Source organism: Hipposideros armiger, unplaced genomic scaffold (genome assembly GCF_001890085.2).
Source record: "Hipposideros armiger isolate ML-2016 unplaced genomic scaffold, ASM189008v1 scaffold_1059, whole genome shotgun sequence".
Classification (NCBI taxonomy): Eukaryota; Metazoa; Chordata; class Mammalia; order Chiroptera; family Hipposideridae; genus Hipposideros; species Hipposideros armiger.
In genome coordinates, this window is record NW_017732409.1 from 196,665 (window position 1) to 217,814 (window position 21,150).

The window sequence follows — 21,150 nt, forward strand, 5'->3', positions numbered from 1 at the left end:
ATAATCAATAACAATGAAAGAATACAAAAATCATGTAAATTTTATGAAAATAGGGAAATCAAATCACGAGGACTCTCAAGGTCCTCCTAAAACATACACACCAGAATCCAAGTGGACTAGGTGAGAAAAACATTCCTGTCTTTCTTTACTGGTCAAGAAGACCATCATCAAAGTCTCACAACAAACATTCTCCATTGTAAGGGATGAATCATTTTAAAAACAAGTTAAAATTTTGATGCTGGGGGAATTATAGGAAAAGCTTACCACAGAATTTTCCATACAACTCTTCTAGATAATTGAAAATGTATGAGAGAGGGCCAACATGGCATATTAGGTAAATGCTATGCCTACTGCATCCCAGGATCACACCAAAATTACAAATTATATAACGACCTCAAGAATCATCTGAAGACTAGTTGAACAGAACCCCAATAACTAATGATATAAAGAAGAGGCCACATCGAGACTGGTAGGAGGGGCAGAGATGCAAAGTGTACTGACTCCAAGCCCATAGATGGCGTTTGAACACTGGGAGGGACACATTGATGGCAGAGGTACTTCCTGAAGAAGGAGGGGTCTCAGCCCCATGACGGGCTTCCCAGCCCAGGAGTCCTGTGCCGGGAAGAAAAGGTCCCATGGCATCTGGCAGTGTAAATCAGAGAGGACTCTGTCTGCATTTCCCAGTGGGGTAGAGGGGAGCTGGAAACACAGACACCCTCTTGTAGAGCCAGCATAAGGACTCGCTTGCTAGTAAACCCTCACCTGGTCTCTGGTGAAGGGGCGGCAGCTTGGCAGGCTCAGACCTACAGGACAGTTGTACAGCTTTTGTGTGGGGCTAGAGGGACAGGAGCCATTGTTGTCCCTGTATGGAGCCTGAAACACAAGGCAGATGAAAAGGTGCCATATTTTCAATAGAGTGCTCCCCAAAGGGCCAAGTCTGGGACCACATTGGTCTGCTGGAATCCATGTGTGTGCACCACTTTGGTGACATCCTGGGTTCCCACCACCACGCAAAGCTGGTGCTACATCTACCAGGACACTCTTGAATGCTGGGCTGCTGGCCCCGACCCACAAGCAGTGGAAGCTTTTTTAAAGCAATGGATGGCCCATAACAATGTTGGGAGATTTTGGTGGACAGTGACCCAAAATCTGCACCACAGCAACTCTTGGGCAGCTTTTGGGAATTTGTGAAGCTGAGGCAAGCAGTGGCTGGTTGTAGTGTTCTAAGGTATTTCATGAAGTGGTCACAGGACTAGCACTTCCCTGCAGTGAGGGGTGACTGGCTGCGGTGTTCTCAGGGTGCTATGCAAAGTGGTCACAGGCTGGGCACTGGTGTAAGAACTGAATCTGCATTAATTTTGTAAAAACCACTGGCCACATCTCATGATGCCCTGGGATTCGGAGTGCTGCATTGCCATGGGCACTCTCAACACCAGGTCAACTAGCCCAGCCTGTACATCTGACAAGGTTCTTTCAACGGCTAGGCATATGGGCAGCCTGCAGGTGGCAACGGGCCTGGGGACCCTGCATCTTTTGCTGAGCGGCCTCAGACCCACGACTGGTGGCAGCCAGCCTCAGTTCACAGCAAGACCACCCCCACATGACCCCAGGTCCAGCACAGGCAGCAGCCAAACATATATCGCTTTGGGGCTCCTACCAGATAACCAAGGGTTGGTAACAGGCAAGGCTGACATTGGCCTAAACAGGAGCCCCTCTCAAGAGACACCAGAAACAACACACCCAGAGGCCAACTTTAGGCCTTTCCAGAGCACTACCTAATTAGTCCCACAAACAATGCACCCAAAGGGTGTGGCTCAGAGCCACAAACACACAAGCTGCCTCTCCCAGCCCACATTGTCTCCACCTTTCTAGGCAGATCCCTGCGGGGGCAACCAGGGCTACTGAGACACACAAGCTCTGTATCAGCCTAGAGTCTCAGAGCCCCATCACCCACCACATCCTCTCATAGAGGCAGTACCCTAAGACCCAGGTGACCTGATCATAGAGGAGAAGTCCACCTCTCAGGAAATATCCCATCATGTCCCAGAGCAGTACCTAGTTAGCCCCACAAGCAGCACACCCAAAGTGGAGGCCTTACTAGGCACAAGAACCCATGGGGGCAAATCCTCCTCTAAGGGGTCAGCCCCCACACAGCAGCTCATACACTTTGGGCATAGCCATTCCTCGAAGCCAGTCAACCTGGGAGTCAATCCCATCCACTGGCATGCCAAAAGCAATTGAGGCTCAACTACAACAGGAGAACACATGCAAGGGAAATTCCTGGAACACACACACACAGTAGATCAGGGAGAATGCACCATTCAACCACACAGGACACATACAAAACTCAGTGAGCAAAGACTGAGAGACATAGGACATCTACCTAATTCATAGAAGAAAATACAGAACGGCAGCCACAATGAGAAAACCAAGAAACATGTCCCAAATAAAAGAACAGGAGACACTTCCAGAAATAAAACTAAATGAAATAGTGGCAATCAACCTACCAGAGACAGCTTAAAACACTGATTATAAAAATGCTTCGGGAACTTTGTGAGAATTTCAACAGATATAGCAAGCATAAAGAAGGACATAGAAACCATAAAAAAACAACCAGACATGAATAAAGAATACATTAGTGGAAATGAAGCATCACTAGAAGGAATCGACAGCAGGTTAAATGAAGCAGAGTATCAAATCAGCAATTTAGAAGACAAAGTAGCAGAAAACACCAAATCATAACAAAAATAAAAAAAAATTTATATATATATATATATATATATATATATATATATATAGAGAGAGAGAGAGAGAGAGAGAGAGAGAGAGAGAGAGAGAGGTACTTTAAGGGACCTGTAAGACGACATCAAGTGTAACAACATATGCACCATAGGACTACCAGAAGAAGAGAGTGAGCAAGGGATTGAGAATTTATTGTATTTAAAGAAATAATGACTGAAAATGTTCCTAACCTGGCAAAGGAAATAGACGTACAAGCCCAGGAAGCTGGAGTAGCAATACTTATATCAGACAGAATACACTTTCAAATGAAGACTATAAGAAGAGACAAAGAAGGACATTACATAATAATAAAGGGATCAATCCAACAAGAGGACATTGCCCTAGTAAATATTTATGCACCTAACATAGGAGCACCTAAATATGTAAAGTACATATTGATGGACACAAAGTAAAACAATCATAGTAGGGGACTTTCACACCCCACTGACACCAATGAACAGATCTTCCAGACCAAAAATCAACACAGAAACAACAGCCTTAAATGACACACTAGACCAGGTGGATTTAATTAATATTTTTAGAGCATTTCACCCCAAAACAGCAGAATATACATTATTTTCAAGTGCACATGGAACATTTTCCAAGATAGACCATATCCTAGGCCAAAAACCAAGTCACAACAAACTTAAAAACACTGAAATCATATCAAGTGTCTTCTCTGACTACAGAGGTATGAAATTAGAAATTACAAAAATAGAAAACTGAATAACACACAACATGGAAACTAAATAACATGTCACTAAATAATGAATGGGTCAAGAAAGAGATAAGGAAGAAATAAAAAAATACCTTGAGACAAATAAAAATGAAAACACGACAACCCAATACCTACGGGACACAGCAAAGGCAGTTCTAACAGGAAAACTCATAGCACTGCAGGCCTACCTAAAGAAACAAGAAAAATCTCAAAACAACAGTCTATCTTTACAACTAAGGGAACTGGAAAAAGAACAGCAAACAAAGCCCAAAGTGAGTACAAGGAAGGAAGTAATGAAGATCAGAGTGGATATAAACAAAATAGAGGCTATAGAAACAATACAAAAGATCAATAAAACCAAGAGCTAGCTTTTTTTGAAAAGATAAACAAAATCGACAAACCTTTAACCAGACTCACCAAGGAAAAAAGAGAGAGGAGCCAAATAAATAAAATCAGAAATGAAAGAGAAGTGACAACCGACAGGACATAAATACAAAAAAAGAAATAAGAAAATACTACAAGCAACTATACACCAACAAATTGGACAATCTGGAAGAAATAGGTAAGTGCCTCATAGTATACAATCTTCCAAGTCTGAATTGAGAAGAAACAGAAAATCTGAACAGACTGATTTTTACCAACAAAATAGAATCAGTAATCAACAAGTTCCCAACAAACAAAAGTCCTGGACCAGCTGCCTTCCCTGGTGAATTTTACCAAAAATTCAAAAAAGAATTAACACCTATTCTCCTTAAACTGTTCCAAAAAATTGAAGAGGAAAGAAGGCTCCCAAACTCATTTTAAGAATCCACCATTACCCTGATTCCAAAACCAGACAAAGACATTACAAAAAAAGAAAACTATAGGCTAAAATCCCTAATGAACATAGATGCAAAAATCCTAGCAAACCAAATTCGGCAATACATTAAAAAAATAATACAACACGACCAAGTGGGATTCATTCCTGGAATGCAAGATTGGTTCAATATCTGCAACTCAATTAATGTGATACACCACATTAACAAAATAAAAATGAAAATCATATGGTCATATCAATAGATACAAAAAAGGCACTTGACAAAATTCAGCATCCATTTATGAAAAAAAACCCACAACTTTTCAGCAAAGTGGGAATAGAGGGACTATATCTCAACATAATAAAAGCCATATATGACAAACAGCTAATATACTCAATGAAGAAAAGCTAAAAGCATTCCCCTTAAGATCAGAAACAAGACAAGGATGTCCACTGTCACCACTTTTATTCAACATAGTACTGGAAGTTCTAGCCACAGCAATCAGACAAGAAAAAAAATAAAAGGCATCCAAATGGAGAAGAAAGAACAAAAATTGTCATTATTTGCAGATGACATGATATTGTATAGAGAGAACCCCAAAGATTCCACCAAAAAGCTATTAGAACTGGTATATTAATTTAGTAATGTAGCAGGATACAAAATTAATAATTCAGAAGTTAGTTGCATTTTTATACCAACAATGAAAGAGAAATTAAGAAAACAATCCCATTTACAATTTCATCAAACAAAAATAAAATACTTAGGGATAAATTTAACCGAGGGAGTAAAAGACCTGTACTCAGAAAATTATAAGATAATGAAGAGAGAAATGAAAGAGGTACAAATAAATGGAAACATATACCATGCTCATGGACAGGAAGAATTAATATAGTTAAAATGTCCATACTACCCAAAGCAATATATAGATTCAATGTGATCCCTATCAAAATACGGGTGGCAATTTTCACAAAACTAGAACAAATAATCCTAAAATTCATATGAAACCATAAAAGACCCCAAATAGCCACAGCAGTCCTGAGGAACAAAAACAAAGCTGGAAATATCACACTACCTGATATCAAATTATACTACAAGGCTATAGTTACCAAAACAGCATGGTGGGGCAGCCAAGTGGCTTGGTTGGATGAGAGGGCGAGCTCTGAGCAACAGGGTCACCAGTTTGATTCCCATGTGCGCCAGTGAGCTGTGCCCGAGCTGAGCTGCCAAAAGGTGGCAGGATGGCTCAACTGGTAAGAGCACGTGCTCCTAACAAGGTTGCTGGTTCAACTCCTGCATGGGATAGTGGGCTGCAAACGCCCCCCCCCAACTAAGATTGAGCATGGCACCTTGAGCTGAGTGGCTGCAAGCTGCCAACGGGAGGCCGGATGGTGACTGGACTTGGATCTGAGCTAGCTGCACCCTCCACAACTAAGATTGAAGACAACAACTTAGCTGTTCCCCTTCCCCAATTCCCCAACAACACTGTTCTCCCCCAATTCCCCAACAAAATCTTTAAAAAAATAAAATAAGAAACAGTATGGTACTGGCATAAAAACAGACACATAGATCAATGGAACAGAATATGGAACCCAGAAATAAACCCATGCCTGTATGGTCATTTAATCTATGACAAAAAAAGCAAGAATTTACAATGGGGTAAAGACAGTTTATTTAATAAATGGTGCTGGAAAACTGGACAGATTCATGCAAAAAAAGTGAAAGTGGACCACCTTCTTACACCATATACAAGAATAAATTCAAAATAGATTAAAGACTTAAATGTAAGATCCAAAACCATAAAGCTCCTAGAAGAAAATATAGGAAGTAAACTCTCAGACATTACCCTTAGTAATATTTTTACTGATATGTCTCCTCAGGCAAGGGAAACAAAAGAAAAAATAAACAAACAGAACTACCTCAAACTAAAAATGTTTTACACAGCAAAGAAAACCATCAACAAAACAAAAAGACATCCTGCTGAAAGGGAGAAGACATTTGCCAATGCTACATCTGATAAGAGATTAATATCCAAAATTTATGTTTAAAAAACTCATACAACTCAACACCAAAATCAAACAATCCAATTAAAAATGGGCAGAAAGCTTAAACAGACATTTCTCCAAAGAGGACATACAGATGGCTAATAGACATATGAAAATATGCTGAACATCACTAATCATCAGAGAAATGCAAATATAAACCACAAAGAGATAACACCTCACTCCAGTCAAAATGGCTATCATCAATAAATCAACAAACAAGTGCTGGCGAGGATGTGGAGAAAAAGGAATCCTTGTGCACTGTTGATAGGATTGCAAATTGATGCAGCCACTATGGAAAACAGTATTGACGTTCCTCAAAAAATTAAAAACAGAACTACCTTATGACCCAGCAAATCCACTGCTGGGTATTTATCCAAAGGAATCCAAAATACCATTTTGAAAAAATATATGCACCCCTAGGTTTATTGCAGCGCTATTCACAATAGCCAAGATATGAAAACAATGAAAATGCCCATCAATAGACAATTGGATAAAAAAATTGTGGTACATTTATACAATGGGGTATTACTTTGACACAAAAAAGAATGAAATCTTACCATGTGCAGCAACATGGATGGACCTAGAGCATATTATGCTAAGTGGAACAAGTCAAACTGAGAAAGACAAATAGCACATGATCTCACTTATATATGAAATCTAAAGAACAGAATAAACGAGCAAACTGATGACTGGTAGATGGGAGGGGGGGTTAGAGGATGGGTGAGAAAGGTGAAGGGATTAGGAAGTACACATTGGTAGTCACTGGGATGTGAAAATACAGTATGGGGGATATAATCAATCATGTTGTAAAGACTAAGTAGGGTGTCAAATGGGTACTGGACTTATCAGGGAAATCACTTCATAGATTATATACATGCCTAACTATTACATTTGCACACCTGAAATTAATATAAAATATTAAATGTCAACTATAATTATATATGTATATACATGCATACATAGGGTGCCAAAAAATGTATACATATTTTAAGAGATGTTATCTATATAGCAGTAGTTTCCCATAATCAGAAGTATCTGGATGCTGATGGTAACCACTCTGAGCACCTCTTGTAATTGCAGAAGTCAAAAATGACTATATATTGAGTATCGAAATTTTAATACAGTTTTTTCCTTTCTTAAAATATGTATACATTTTTTGCCACCGTGTGTGTGTGTGTGTGTGTGTGTGTGTGTGTGTGTGTATGTGTATTTATTTACTTACAGGATGTACATTACAGCACAGGGTATATAATCAATGGTATTATAATAACTATATACAACATCAGATGGGTAGTAGACTTGTTGGGGTAATCACTTTGTGAGGAGTATTAATGTCTAATCATTATGTTGTTTTGTATCCCTGAAATTAATAATAAAGAGGGGAAAAAATTTTAAAGAAAAATAGAACTAATATAGTGCCATAGTAAATAATATTGTTAAATCAATAATTTTCTTCTAACCTATCCTGTAACACATGCAACAAATAAAAGCTGGTAATTATTCTATAGTGAGAAATCTTACAAATCACAAACAAAAACAGTCTAAGATGAAAAATCATATAGAGGCTATGAACAGACAATTCACAGAAGTAAACATGGCCAATAACACATAAACGATGGCAAAGGAACTGATTTTAGGTAAATGCAAATTGACTCAATAAATCGATACCCACAGAAGGTTTATCAAACAGAAGAATCTATGCGGGAAAAGGCTGCTGTGACTTCCGGGAAGCACTCACCTTGCAGGCTGAAGTTGCCCAGTGTGAGGAGGCGCTGAGTTCCTGGAAGCAGAGGCTGGAGGCAGCTCTTTTGGTACAGTGGGAGCCAGAATGGCTGGTTCTGGTGTCGCCTCTGCCACCAAGGCAACCCAGTCCCGAGATGAGATTCTGCGCTAGGGCCAACAAGCCTTTCATGCTGCCTGAGCTGGGCCTGCACCCAGCTGTGCCTGGCTAAGGCGTCCCTGCTAGTCGTTGGCTTCAGTGTACTCAGCTGCCCAAGGCTTAGCACCTGGCAGTGGCCAGCCGGTGTAGCCCGCCTTGGCCTTGTAATTACAACGTAGTAGAAATGAGCAAACCCTCCCTCCAGGCCAGGCAGGGTTTTTCTGGGCCCCACCTCGCTGCACCGCCTCAATTCCACCGGGAGTGAGGGTCCTACGCTCCAAAGCTTACATCGACCACAGCGCTACTCATAGGCCGCCACTGTGACGTGCTGGCTGGTTGCTCAGACAACGTGCCCTCTCATACCTGGTTAAGGACACCTGGGTGCTGGCGGATCGGCCTCCGGTGTTGGCTAGCGCCACCTGTTCGAGGGCCAAACCACTGCCTACCACTATCATGGTGGGCCTTGCCACCACTGCGTATTTCCCCAGCCACCTCCAACTGAGACAGTGACCAACTGCGTGGATGGCAGGCTGCTTGGTGTCATAACTGGGGTCCCGGGGGGCCTGCAGGGACTGGAGGTGCTGAAGAGGGCTGCAGGTCTGGGCCCCTCAGACAGTGGCAACCTGTTGCTCTTCGATGCCTGCAGAAGACATTTCTGCTGTATTGGGCTGTGGAGTCAGAGGCCCGACTGTTGAGCTTGTCAGGAGCTGCCCACTTTGACTGACTTGCAGAACTGAGAAGCCTTCTGTGCTCCTCAGCCATCAATAAGTGCCACTCCCTGCAGTTGCTGAGCCCAGAAGAGCAAGTTTCTGTCACCGACAATATGTGATTTCCAGATTCTGGGTCACACTACTTGTTGATAGACATGGGCCTCAAATGGAGGTGAACAAGTGTTGTTTGCCTCATGCCCTATACATCCCTTAGAAACATTTGGAACCAAGAGATGCAGAGAGCCTGAAACTCTTAGGAGAAGCAATCAGGGAAGGGAAGCAAAGCACATGGGAAGAAAGAAGCAGCTCTTCCCATCTATGTGATAATTCAAACTGGTCAGTGACTCCCAGAAAGCTGTGAAGATCCACAATTCTTGACAGCAGTCCAAGAGATAGACTCTTTAAGAATCCATCACATTATAGGGGGCTTTATGGCCTACGCTACCAAAATTGAGGGCACATTGCCAAGTTCTGAGGTAGCTGATATAGTCCGTCCTGAGAAAGATGTGGATTGCTACGTTACCCTAAAAATATTTTTATTTGCATTTTTTTTCAGTAATGTACAGAAGAGCCTGGGATTCTACAATATCTGTGAATAATAAATGGATGCTTTATTATAAGGGGCTCTTTTATTATAATTTGTCAGATGATAGCAGTTATCAGTAGGTTATAATAGTGTTTCTAACAACTGCCTTGTGTTTTCAGCATTTGGTGTCTTGAGCATGTGAGTTATAATGTACGTAACAGGATTTTGTGTTTTAACCTGCAGATTTTTTGCCTGTCCTGACAGCTTTTTTCCACCTCCCCCAATCAAAAAGCTTTCTAGTGACTCAGTTGGTTAAGAGTTGGCTTGGGAGCAAGAGCTCTGAGCAGCAGGGCCGCCAGTTGGATTCCCACATGGACCAGTGACGCTCCGCCCTCTACAGCTAAGATGGTGAACAACAACTGGACCTTGAGCTGGGCTGCTGTGAGTCGCCGGTGACAGTGTAGGCTATAGTGGGACTGCCATGAGCTACCGTGAGTGGTCGGCAGCTGGCGAGAGCTGTGGTGAGCCACTGTGAGCGGCCGTCCAATGGCTGGCAACCGACTGCCTCAGCCGGGAAGAGCGCAATGATCATAATACCAACATGGGCCAGTGAAGTGATTTTCTCCACAACTAGACTGAAGAACCAAAGGACAGCAACTTGTCTGTTCCCCTCCCCCAATTCCCCAATGAATTCTTTAAAAAATAAAAAATAAATAAATAAATAAACTTTCTAAATCGTTCATTTTATACTTTGAATTAAGGTGTAGTTAACTGTGTTACTGAATTGACCACAGATGATATATTTAAACTCAGCTTATTGTTAACTAAGACATTCTTCGGGTCTTCTTTCTGCTTCAAATGATAAAATATATTCTACAGAAATGTTTAAAATGTAAATTGTTTTACTTATGTGACAAGTGGACATTCTATTAAAGATTTTGAATTAATATCAAAGTGAGATATTTACAGTTTAGCAAGATAAAGTCAACCACCTTTGCAGTATATCAGTATCTCTTTTTATAAATTGCTGATTTTTTCTTAAAGTTAGCTTTAGGGTCCACCTTATGTTGTACACATGTAACATTTTCTTAACTGTATACTATGGTTTGGCTTGCTTTGGACCTTCAAGTCCAAGTCCCAACCTTCTTTTCTTCCCCTTCCCTTTTTAACCTAAACAATCTGTTACTTTTATTTTGGGCTTTACTGTCTGGCCAGGACCCCAAATACAATATTTATTAATTAAAGCAGAATAATAAACTTTCTTATCTCCTTCCCAATCTCAGGTGGAAAACTTTGACTATTTGACAAATATTGCTTGTTATTGCTTTGCTGATTCAAGAAATTTTCTTCTATTAGAAAAAAAATCTGAGAAAACTATTTTTAGGGAGTATAATGTGAAATAATTGCTTTCAAATAAAATCTAAACATACTGTTTAACTCTGCAATTCTATACATAGGATGTATCATATAAAACCTTACAAGGCATGTACTTATGTATAGCATATTCCCTCAGGTACCTAGATACCCATTAGTCAATGAATACACCGCCAATGAAAGGTATAAGGTATACAGTAATAACAAAGAATATTAGATTACAGGCAATATTCTTGCATGTTCTCCATGTCACATTGCTAAATAAGTAAGTTCCAGGAAAAAACATAAGTATGGTACTCTTCTTTGAAAATAAAATATATGCAAATTTTTATAAACAGAGGAAATATTCTGGAAGAACACACAGAATTTCCAGTGATGGTAATTTAAATGTTTACGAATGTCACAACATTGTTTTTATGTTATGTGGAATAAAAAATGCATTAGTGAAATAAAAATATTGATTCAAGATAACACGTTCCAAGATTTGTATGTTGTGGTATCAGTTTGGTAGTGTCATTCAGAATACTTGAATTGACCAAAATTCCAGTATGTTATCTACTGTATCAAATTGGGGCCCTTTTTTCATATTTAGAAAACCTTTCATTTAAAACATCTAGGAATAAATATATTACAATGTGTATTAAAATTTTTAATGCATGTGAAAATCTAAACTCACAATTCTTAATGATTTCCCTGTTTTGAATGTTAGTATTTCATGAATTTTACAGTGGCTTAGTGACCTCTGCTGGCTTACTTTGCAAGGTATATTTGTGGTGATTTTGAGACATGACTACAGATACTTTGAAAATCCTTCCAACATCTCTCTTCCCCCTTGAACTTTGGCCGACCTTGCAGCTGTCTTAGCAAAAAGAATCCAATGAACGTGATGCAGTTTAACTTCCAAGGTTGATAGAAAAGGCACCGTATTCTGTCTCTGTCTCTCTCACTCTCTTTCCCTCCCTCTCTGTTTCTATCCACTCATTTTGGAACCCTGTGCCACACCAGCAATACCCAACATAAAAGACCAAATAGTAGAGAGAAGACAAAGATGTGCCTTAGATTCCCAGTTGTTCCAGGCCCCCACCAGTTTGAGTCTTCTCAAACCAATCACCAGATGTGTGAGTAAATGACCTTTAGATGGATTACAACCCTAGCCACCATATGACTGTAACCAACTGAGAAACCCAAGAACCAAGAACCAACTCAAGCAAAAAGCAACTAGCTCAGCCCAGCCAATAGGCAGAACTGAGAGAATGATGATTATTGATGTTCTGAGCCCCCAACTGAGGGCAGTTTGTTATGCAATGATAAATATCTGAAACAACATTTCTACATCTTTTTAAATTATACATTTGTAACAATATTATAGCTATATTTATAGATAGCTATAAATATGGAAAACTATAAATGTTACATTTTGAAAATAATTGTAATTCAGAAAGGTAAGTCACTACAGCGTGGTGGTTAATAGTTTGCACTCTGGACCCAATCCCTACAAAACCATTACAGAGTTATGTGGAGTTGGGCAAGTTACTTAACCTCTCTATGCCTCAGTTTCTCCACCAGTGAAATGTATATATACTAGTGGTATTAACTACCTCAGGGGTTGTTTAAAAGATGAATGCATTAATATAATAAAGCCCTAAAAACAGTTGCTGTATATAGTTACTGTATATAGCAAAATTCAATTTGCATTAACTACTGTCATTCACAATCTTAGTCTCCATATAAATACCTAATATAAATTTTAAATGTAACATCTTTCAAATGAAAATGTTATAAATAACAATATTTTCTATTTCAAATATGTAGGAATTTAATTTATGGTATAATTGGCTTACAAACTAATGCCTCTGGTCTAATTCTGGCCAACCATCTATCATTTTTACTTAAGGTAAAATTCACATAACATAACATTTACCATTTTAACCATTTTAAAGTGTGTGATTCCTAGGGTATTTAATAAATTCATAATTTTGTGTGATATCACCACTATCTAGGTCCAGAGCACTCAAAGGAAATTTACTTGAAGGAAACTCATTAAACAATTGCTTCCTATTTCCTTCTCTCCCAGACCCTGGAAGCCACTACTGTGCTTTCTGTATCTATATAATAAGGACTACCTATTCTTCACATTTAATATAAATGGGATCATAAAAGCTGTGGCCTTTTGTGTCTGACTTCATTTAGCATGTTTTCAATACCATCGATGTTATGGCATGTACCATTACTTCATTGCTTTTAACGGTGAAATCTATTCTATTGTATAGATATACTACATTTTGGGTTTTCATTCATCTATTGATGGGTAGCTGAGTTGTATCCATAAGTAGCCTATTGTGAATGCTGCTGCTATGAATATTGACCTGAAGCTTTGGTTTGAACACCTGTCATTTTATAGTCTCAGCAGCAATGTATGAAGTTTCTAATTTCTCCACATATTTGCCAAAACTTGTCTTTTCTATTTTTTTTTTACTTTAGCCATCCTAGTGGTTGCAAAGAGATATCTTACTGTGGTTTTGACTTCCATTTCACTGGTGCCTAATGATATTAAGCACCTTTTTCATGTGCTTGTTGACAACTCCCTTGGAGATATGTGTATTCAGAACCTTTTCCCAGTTTTTGGTCAATTCCTCCCTTTAATTCTGTTAGTAGTTGCTTTGTATATTTCGATGCTCCCTGATTGGGGGCATAAATATTGATGACTGTTATGTCTTCTTGTTGTATTGTCCCCTTTATCATTATGAAATGTCCATCGTTATCTCGTTACCTTTTTTATCCTGAAGTTTGTTTTATCTGACATAAGTATGAATACACCTGCTTTTCTCTGAATACCATTTGCTTGAAGTATCAATTTCCACCCTATCACTGTCAGTCTATATTTATTCTTTTGGCTGAGATATGTCTCTTGGAGGCAGCATGTGGCTGGGTTTTATTTTTTGATCCAATCTGCTCCTCTGTGCCTTTTTATTGGTGAGTTCAGTCCATTTACATTTAGGATGATTGATAAATGAGGATTTCCTGTCATTTTATCTTTTTACATTTAGGGTGATTTATATTTACATTTAGGGTGATTATTGATAAATGAGGATTTCCTATCATTCTATCTTTTGTTTTCTGGTGGCTCGGTGTCTCCGTTGTTTCTTTGCCTTTTTCTTGCTGTCTATTATTTCAGTGTGGTGGTATTCTACAATTTTTCCCTTTTCCCATTTTTAAATTGTGTTGTTTTGTGTTTTTGTTGAATTGTAAGAATTCCTTTTATATTCAGATTCATAATTTGCAAATATAATCTCCAGTTCTGTGGGTTGTCTTTTCACTCTCTTCATGGTGTCTTTTAATGCACATTTAAAAAATTTTTTTTCATTAGGTCAAATTATCTATTTTTACTTTGGTTGCCTATGCTTTTATGTAATATCCAAGAAACCACTGTCAAATCCAAGGTCAAGAAGGTTTACTCCTATGTTTTCTTCTAAGTTTTATAGTTCTATGTCCTCCTACATTTAGGTTTTTGATTCATATTGAGTTAATTTTTTGTACATGATGTGAGTTAAGAATCAACTTTATTTTTTATGACTTGCTGAAGGCTCAGATGATTTTTGGCATTTTTTGACAATAAAGAATTTTTAATTAATGTACTTTTTTAAGACATAATGCTCCTGCACACCTAACAGATTACAGTATAATGTAAATATAAATTTTATATGCATTTGGAAACCAAAAAGTTCATATGATTCTCTTTAGTGTGATATTCAGTTAATTGCAATGGTCTGGAACTGAACCTTCAATATCACCAAGGTATGCCTGTACACAATGGGGAAAGGACAGTCTCTTCAATTAATGGTGTTGGGAAAACTGGACAGCCACATGCAAAAGAATAAATCTGGACCACTGTATTACACCATTCACAAAAGTTAACTCAAATGTGTTAAAGATTTGAATATAAGACCTAAAACCATAAAATTCCTATAAAATGTAGGTGATAAGCATCTTCACATCAGTCTTGGCAACGATTTGTTTTTTTATTTGACACTAAAATCTAAGGCAACAAAAGTAAAAATAAACATGTTGGGCTACATCAATGTAAAAAGCTTCTGCACCACGAAGAAAACCGTCAACAAAATGAAAAAGCAACCTACAGAATGGGAGAAAATATTTACAAATTTTATATCTGAGAAAGGTTTAACATCCAAAATACATAAAGAACTCATACAACTCAACAGCAAAAAAAAAAAAATGAACTGATTTAAAAATGGTCAGAAAAGCTTCCCCATAGTCACTGAGCAGAACCAGGCTTCTTCCTTTGGGGCCCGCAGGCAGAACTGGGCAGGGTGGGAGACACCCTAGGCAGACCCTATGGGGGTAGCCTTAATGGGACCCTGTGCCACGCTGCAGGGTGCCTGCTGCTGGCACCACTCTTGCCCGCAGAGGAGGCGGCTCCGCCGGACAGCAATCCAGCTGCGCCTGGCGAGGGGAAGAGGTGCCTGCCAAGCTGGTGCCCGCAGCGGCTGACTACTGACTGGGGCTACCTTGCCCAGTCTCCTGCCCCTGCTGCTCATGCTTTCTGCCAGCTCTGGCTGCAGGCAGAGGAGCTGGGTAATGGCAATGGGTACAAGGTTACCTATCAGAACAGTGGCACCATGACAACTAAGGGGCTAGTCCCAATCACACTGTGAAAAAACAATCACAGTCCCAAAGGGGAAGAGATTGATCCTGAGGTTAGATTTGGATATTGAGTCCCAGACCTGTGCTTCTATCTTCTCTTCACCAGCAATCTGATAGCTATGGACCACATTGTGGAAGTATGAATGTTCCCAAAGAACTCTTGCTGAACACAAACAAAGTAACCGTTCACTTTGACAGTAGATCCCACATTTCCGGGAATGGGTTTTTGCTGACCATGCCAGCAGCAATCATCCAGATTTGATAACGTGCTTGGAAAGAGCTAACCATTATTCGAAGACAGAATACAGCAAATTCTACCCAGTTGGTTGTAGAGACAGAGCAGGAGACATCTCTGGGAATATAATGGATGAGTATAGAGATACCTCTTTATTGTACAAAGTCGTCATCCATGCATGAATAATTGCAAATGAATTGGGTGGTCAGACAGCATGCTTCAGTACAAAGGGATAAGTGGACAGGAAGGAACCCGGACCAATCATGTGCTCTTAAGGGATGATTCCCCGTCAGACAACCAATTTCTGTTTATCTTCAATGGTTGCAACAGATCCTTGATTTTGGAAACTGACAGACAAATCAGGGCTTCTTCTGGGCAGTGGATCAATGAGATTGGAGAACAAGTTTATTGGTTCGACATCAGGACCAAAGCCCGTCATGGGCTTCAGCGGACAGCAGAATAAAAACACAATGAGAGAGGCTAAAGATAGATTTGGGAGAGAAAAAGAAAATTACACGAATTAAGACAACAGGATCCACACAGTCAAATTTTAACATTTATGTTAATTATTTTGTGATGAACTTCAACAACAAGAACTCCAAGTGAAGGACCTACAAAGGAATTGTGAATAATGAAGAAAAGACATTTCAGGGCAACTTTAATTTTCGGGATCCAATAAGGAACAATTTCCTCCCTCCTACCATGGCAGATATGTGCGAGTTGTCCCTTCGACATAGCACCAGAGGATAGCCTTGAAAGTGAAGAGCTCATTTGTTGCCGGATTACACTAGGTAACAATTCATTGATGTGGTGCAAATTCTATTGGTTCAACAAGTCCAAATTCTGTTGGTTCAACTAAAAAAGAAGATGCGACTACCACTAAACTCGTCCCCTCTGAAGAAATGCCCAGTGGAATAAACGTCACAATGGTTGCTATTGATACACTGGTGCTCCTCCTTGCCCTGCTGATGGCTGGAATGGAAATTGTTGTAGTCCTTAGAAAGAGGAAGAAAGTAAATCCTTAGGGATCCGCTAAGACTCAGAAAACAAGTTGATGGAAGCAGATTAAATATCCCCTTGCCAGACATCAGTCGACTAAATTTACTATCAGCTATTATAATGAAAAGATGACAAAAGTTAGATCTCATCACAAGTGATATGGTAGGACAGTCACAGAAAGGACTCCACCTTAAGGCCCATGGACACTGAGGCAAACAAGGAGGGCGAACAGGCCGGGCCACTCTCTCCCCACTCGCCGCCAGGAGCGCACCCTGCCCTCGACCAACCCGGAGCCCGAGTGCGCCACGCCCATTTGGAACTGTACCTAGCCCTGACGCACACCTTTGCGCAGAGCGGCTATCTTATGCTGGGGCCTCAGCATGCCCCCAAGCACTCCTTCCCTTCTGGCAGTTTCTCCCCGACAGGTGGCGCCACAACCAACGGCTACTAAAGGTAGCAGAGCTCCGCGCCTGCGTGCCCAGGTTACTTACCATCAGCCCAAAGCCAGGGGCTGCTTAACTGCAGAGCGCGTCAAGCCCAACTGTCAGAAGCCCCAAATGAATGATGGTTTTTTTAGACCCCATGGCCGTGGCCGTGACTGCTGTTTTGTAAACACAATGTGAAATAAACCTGCTGTGGTACTGAGCATGGGGCTGTGTGCAGCACTGGAAGAAGGGAGATGTGTTCCTGTGTGTGTGTGTGTGGTGGCGGGGGGGAAGAGTTCTGCAGTGGAACCCCAGAGTCCACTTCTCATACTGTTTACAAAATTGTGCAGCTGTTTTTATTCTGACCCTTAGGGCAAGACTTCTCTTTATTTTTATTGGGCTAGAAAATTTTTTTGGTGGCATTTCCATTTCTCTGTGATATTGAGCTGCTTTGGTGTAAAATATGCAATCTCTACAGTTATATTTAACAAGAATTAAACAGGCTATCTGGAAACTTGATGGCAAAAAACCCAGATACCTTAGGGCCAAATACTCGGCTCTAAAAATGGATCCCCCAGAATGACCTTCTTGATAAGACTCTGGAAAACACTGAGAGTCAGTCCAACCACAGTGCTAAAAAATTCACCAAGAAATTTACTGAACATTTCTTATCAAAAACCTCAAAAATAAAAATTAACTTCCTTACATATAGTTCCCAGGCCTAGGGGAAAAGAATAAGCTGTAACAATTGGCTTTTTTTTTTTAAGCTGGGCTATCCTGCCACCTGTTGGCAGCTCAGCTCAGGCCCATGTGGGAATCGAACCAGCGACCCTGTTGCTCAGAGCTCGCACTGTTGAGCGAACTCTTAACCAACTGAGCCACTTGGCCAGCCAACAGTTGGCATTTTTTATAGTCACATTCCTTATGACCAGAAACAAAGTATATTCATTTCATGTGTAGTTAACTGTCACAGAGAATATTTCAACACTTCCTGCCTCTTAAGAAACACTCTGTCTCTTAATTCTTTCTTTACAACCAATTCTTTTCCCCAGTCTGAGGATGTTATCGGGTGCCACAAAAATAACATATCCTCTTTTATTACTAGTGACCCTCTATTTTCTATAGAAAAAGAAAATCCACAATCTTTTTCATGACGCGATAATACATTTTATCATAGAGTGTACCCTATCCTTTCTCTTATTGCTGTGTCACCACCAGCAAACTCCAGGAATGCTGAAGTATCATACAGGAATGCTGCCTTGACATACACACTATCAGACTCAGTGACTTCACTATTTTATTAACAGAATATATTCTAACATGCTCCTACTTTTTCTTTTTTGCATATAGATTTTTTTTTTATAATCCAGAATATTCTCTTTCCAGAATGTTTGTCCACTGGTAATATATTCATTTTTCAAATCACAAGAAACACACCAGTCTTCTATGTAGCCTTTACTACCTCTCTAGTGGACATTTTAATGCACTGTAAAGTGTTTACTGTCTCAGAACATTTATTGTCCAACTCTCATTTTATTCTAAGTCTATAATTAATAATTTTCTGAAATTCACCCAATCCTAGGTCATCTGAAAACCAAAGCCTTTATAACTCATGGTGGAGCCAATGGCGTCTATGAGGTGATCTACCACGGGATCCCCATGGTGGGCATTCCTTTGTTTGTGGAACAATTTGATAATATTACTTGAATGAAGGCCAAGGGAGCAGCTGTCAGATTGGACTTCAACACAATGCCAAGTACAGATTTGCTCAATGTATTGAAGACAGTCATTAATGAGACTTTGTGAGTATTACAATTTTTTGACAGAGTCTCATCAACAGTATGACTTTTATCCCATTTTCAGAAGCTAATTTTAAAATTATGAACATGATTTAACCTATCTTAAATCGACTTTTTAATCAGACATTTATTTCAAAGTTGCATTTCAATACCATTGGTTTATAGGTGACCAACTAGTGCAACAATTTTCTACACAAAAATTGTCAAGTTATGTAGGTAATTGTAAAAAGGGCACATTTAAAAAAAATATGATAGAACCACAGAGAAAAAGAATGATGAACTACAATATTATAAATTATATCAATTCACTACCTAAAATTTGCTCAAAATTGATTTTATCATTCACAGATTTTATAATAAAGTATGTTATATACCATAAAACTCACCTGTTTAAAGTAGTAAAAATTTCAAATACATATAGTATGTTTACAGAGCAATGAAACGATCACCATAATATAAATTTAGGACATTTTAATCACCCCAAAATGGAAATGTCGTATGTGTTAGAATTTACTTCCAATTACTCCCTCCCCCCCCCACACACACACACACAGTCAAGAAACAATTCACCAACTTTCTGTCTCTACAGATGAGCCCTTCTGGACATTTCATATAAATGGAATCATACAATATATAATCTTTTATAGCTGGCTTAATTCAAGTAGCATAATATTTTTAAATTTCTTCTCTGTTGTAGCTTTGTATTCCTGAATAATATTTTATGGTATGAATATAGCATGTTTTATTTATCCATCTATCAGTTCAGTGGCATTTTGGTTGTTTTCACATTTGGCTATTATGAATACTGCATTGTGTTTTTGTGACAATATATGTTTTCATTTGTTTTGGGTAGATCTCTACAAGTGGATTCTGGTTATATGGTAACTTTATGATTAACTGCCAAACTGATGTCCAAAGAGTTGACACCATTTTATACTTCTGCCAGCTGTGTATGAGGGTTCCAGTCTCCACATCATTGTGAATACTTGTTATCATCAGTCTTTTTTATTACAGGCATCCCAGCAGGTGTGAAGTAGTCTCTCTTTGTGGTCCTGATTAGCATTTCCCTTATAGCCAAAGAAGTTCAGCATCTTTCTTGTGCTTATTGGCCATTCTTCTTCAACTTATTTTGAGAAATGTCTATTTCAATGCTTTGCCAGTTTTTTAAATTGGTTTATTTGTCCTCTCATCATTGGACTGTAAAGACTCTTTATATACTATAGAAAAAAATATCTATATTTGCAAATATTCTCTCCCAGTCTAGTTGGTTGATTTCTCGCTCTCTTATCGGTGTCATTTCAAGCAGAAAACATTTCAATTTAGATAAAATTTTAATGATTAAATTTTTCCATACTGCAAAGGAAAACATTTTGGAATTTGCAGTGCCTAGCATAGCAACCATCAATTGAGAATTTATTACTACTCTCAGCATTTTTATTATATTAAAATATATTAAAATAATATATATTAATGTAATTTATTATATTAAAATAATATAATTATATGATATTATTAACATGTTGTACTAATATTAAACACCTACAGGATACTTCAAAACATGTATTATCAAGAAGAAAACAACAGTACAATTGAATTACAAAATATTTTTAAAAGACACAAGAAAGAATAAGAAAAAAGAAGACTGTTGGACAAACAGGAAAGAAAATGTAGGATAAGGTAATAGATGCAAATGTAAAAATGTCAGTATTTACAGTACTTCCAAACAGCCTAAACAATTTAAACACAAAAATTGTTAGGCTGGATTTCAAAAACTAACTATATACTGTTTACAAGATATGTTTAAATAGTAGTGTACAAGAAGATTGTAAGTATAAAGGTAGAAAAATATCTATTTCATCAGTAACCATACAAAGATATTGTACTAATATCAAACACAGTAGACAAAAAGCACTATTAAAAATAAAGATAAATATTTCAGAATGATAAATAGGTTAATCTTTCAATACAATAAAAGTTATTCATTAGTAACACCTACTGATAAATACACCAAATAAAGTAAAACTAGACAAAAAGAAAAAGCAAAATGTACAAATATATAATCAAAACAGGACATTTTAAAAGACATTTCTCGGGGCTGGCCGAGTGGATCAGTTGGTTAAGAGCTCGCTCATAGAGCTTGAGCTCTGAGCAACAGCAGTTCGAGTCCAGCCCGAGCTGAGCAGCCGCTGAGCTGCCAACAGGT

General features: G+C 38.8%; 3 pseudogenes; all 3 read left to right on the forward strand.

Moving 5' to 3' along the window:
* Positions 1-514: 514 nt before the first annotated feature.
* On the forward strand, positions 515-9,526 carry LOC109376184 (adenylyltransferase and sulfurtransferase MOCS3-like; annotated as a pseudogene).
* Positions 9,527-12,234: 2,708 nt separating this feature from the next.
* On the forward strand, positions 12,235-17,174 carry LOC109376185 (discoidin, CUB and LCCL domain-containing protein 1 pseudogene; annotated as a pseudogene).
* Positions 17,175-17,611: 437 nt separating this feature from the next.
* LOC109376186 (UDP-glucuronosyltransferase 2B31-like) overlaps positions 17,612-21,150 on the forward strand; it is a 6,870-nt pseudogene continuing 3,331 nt past the window's right edge.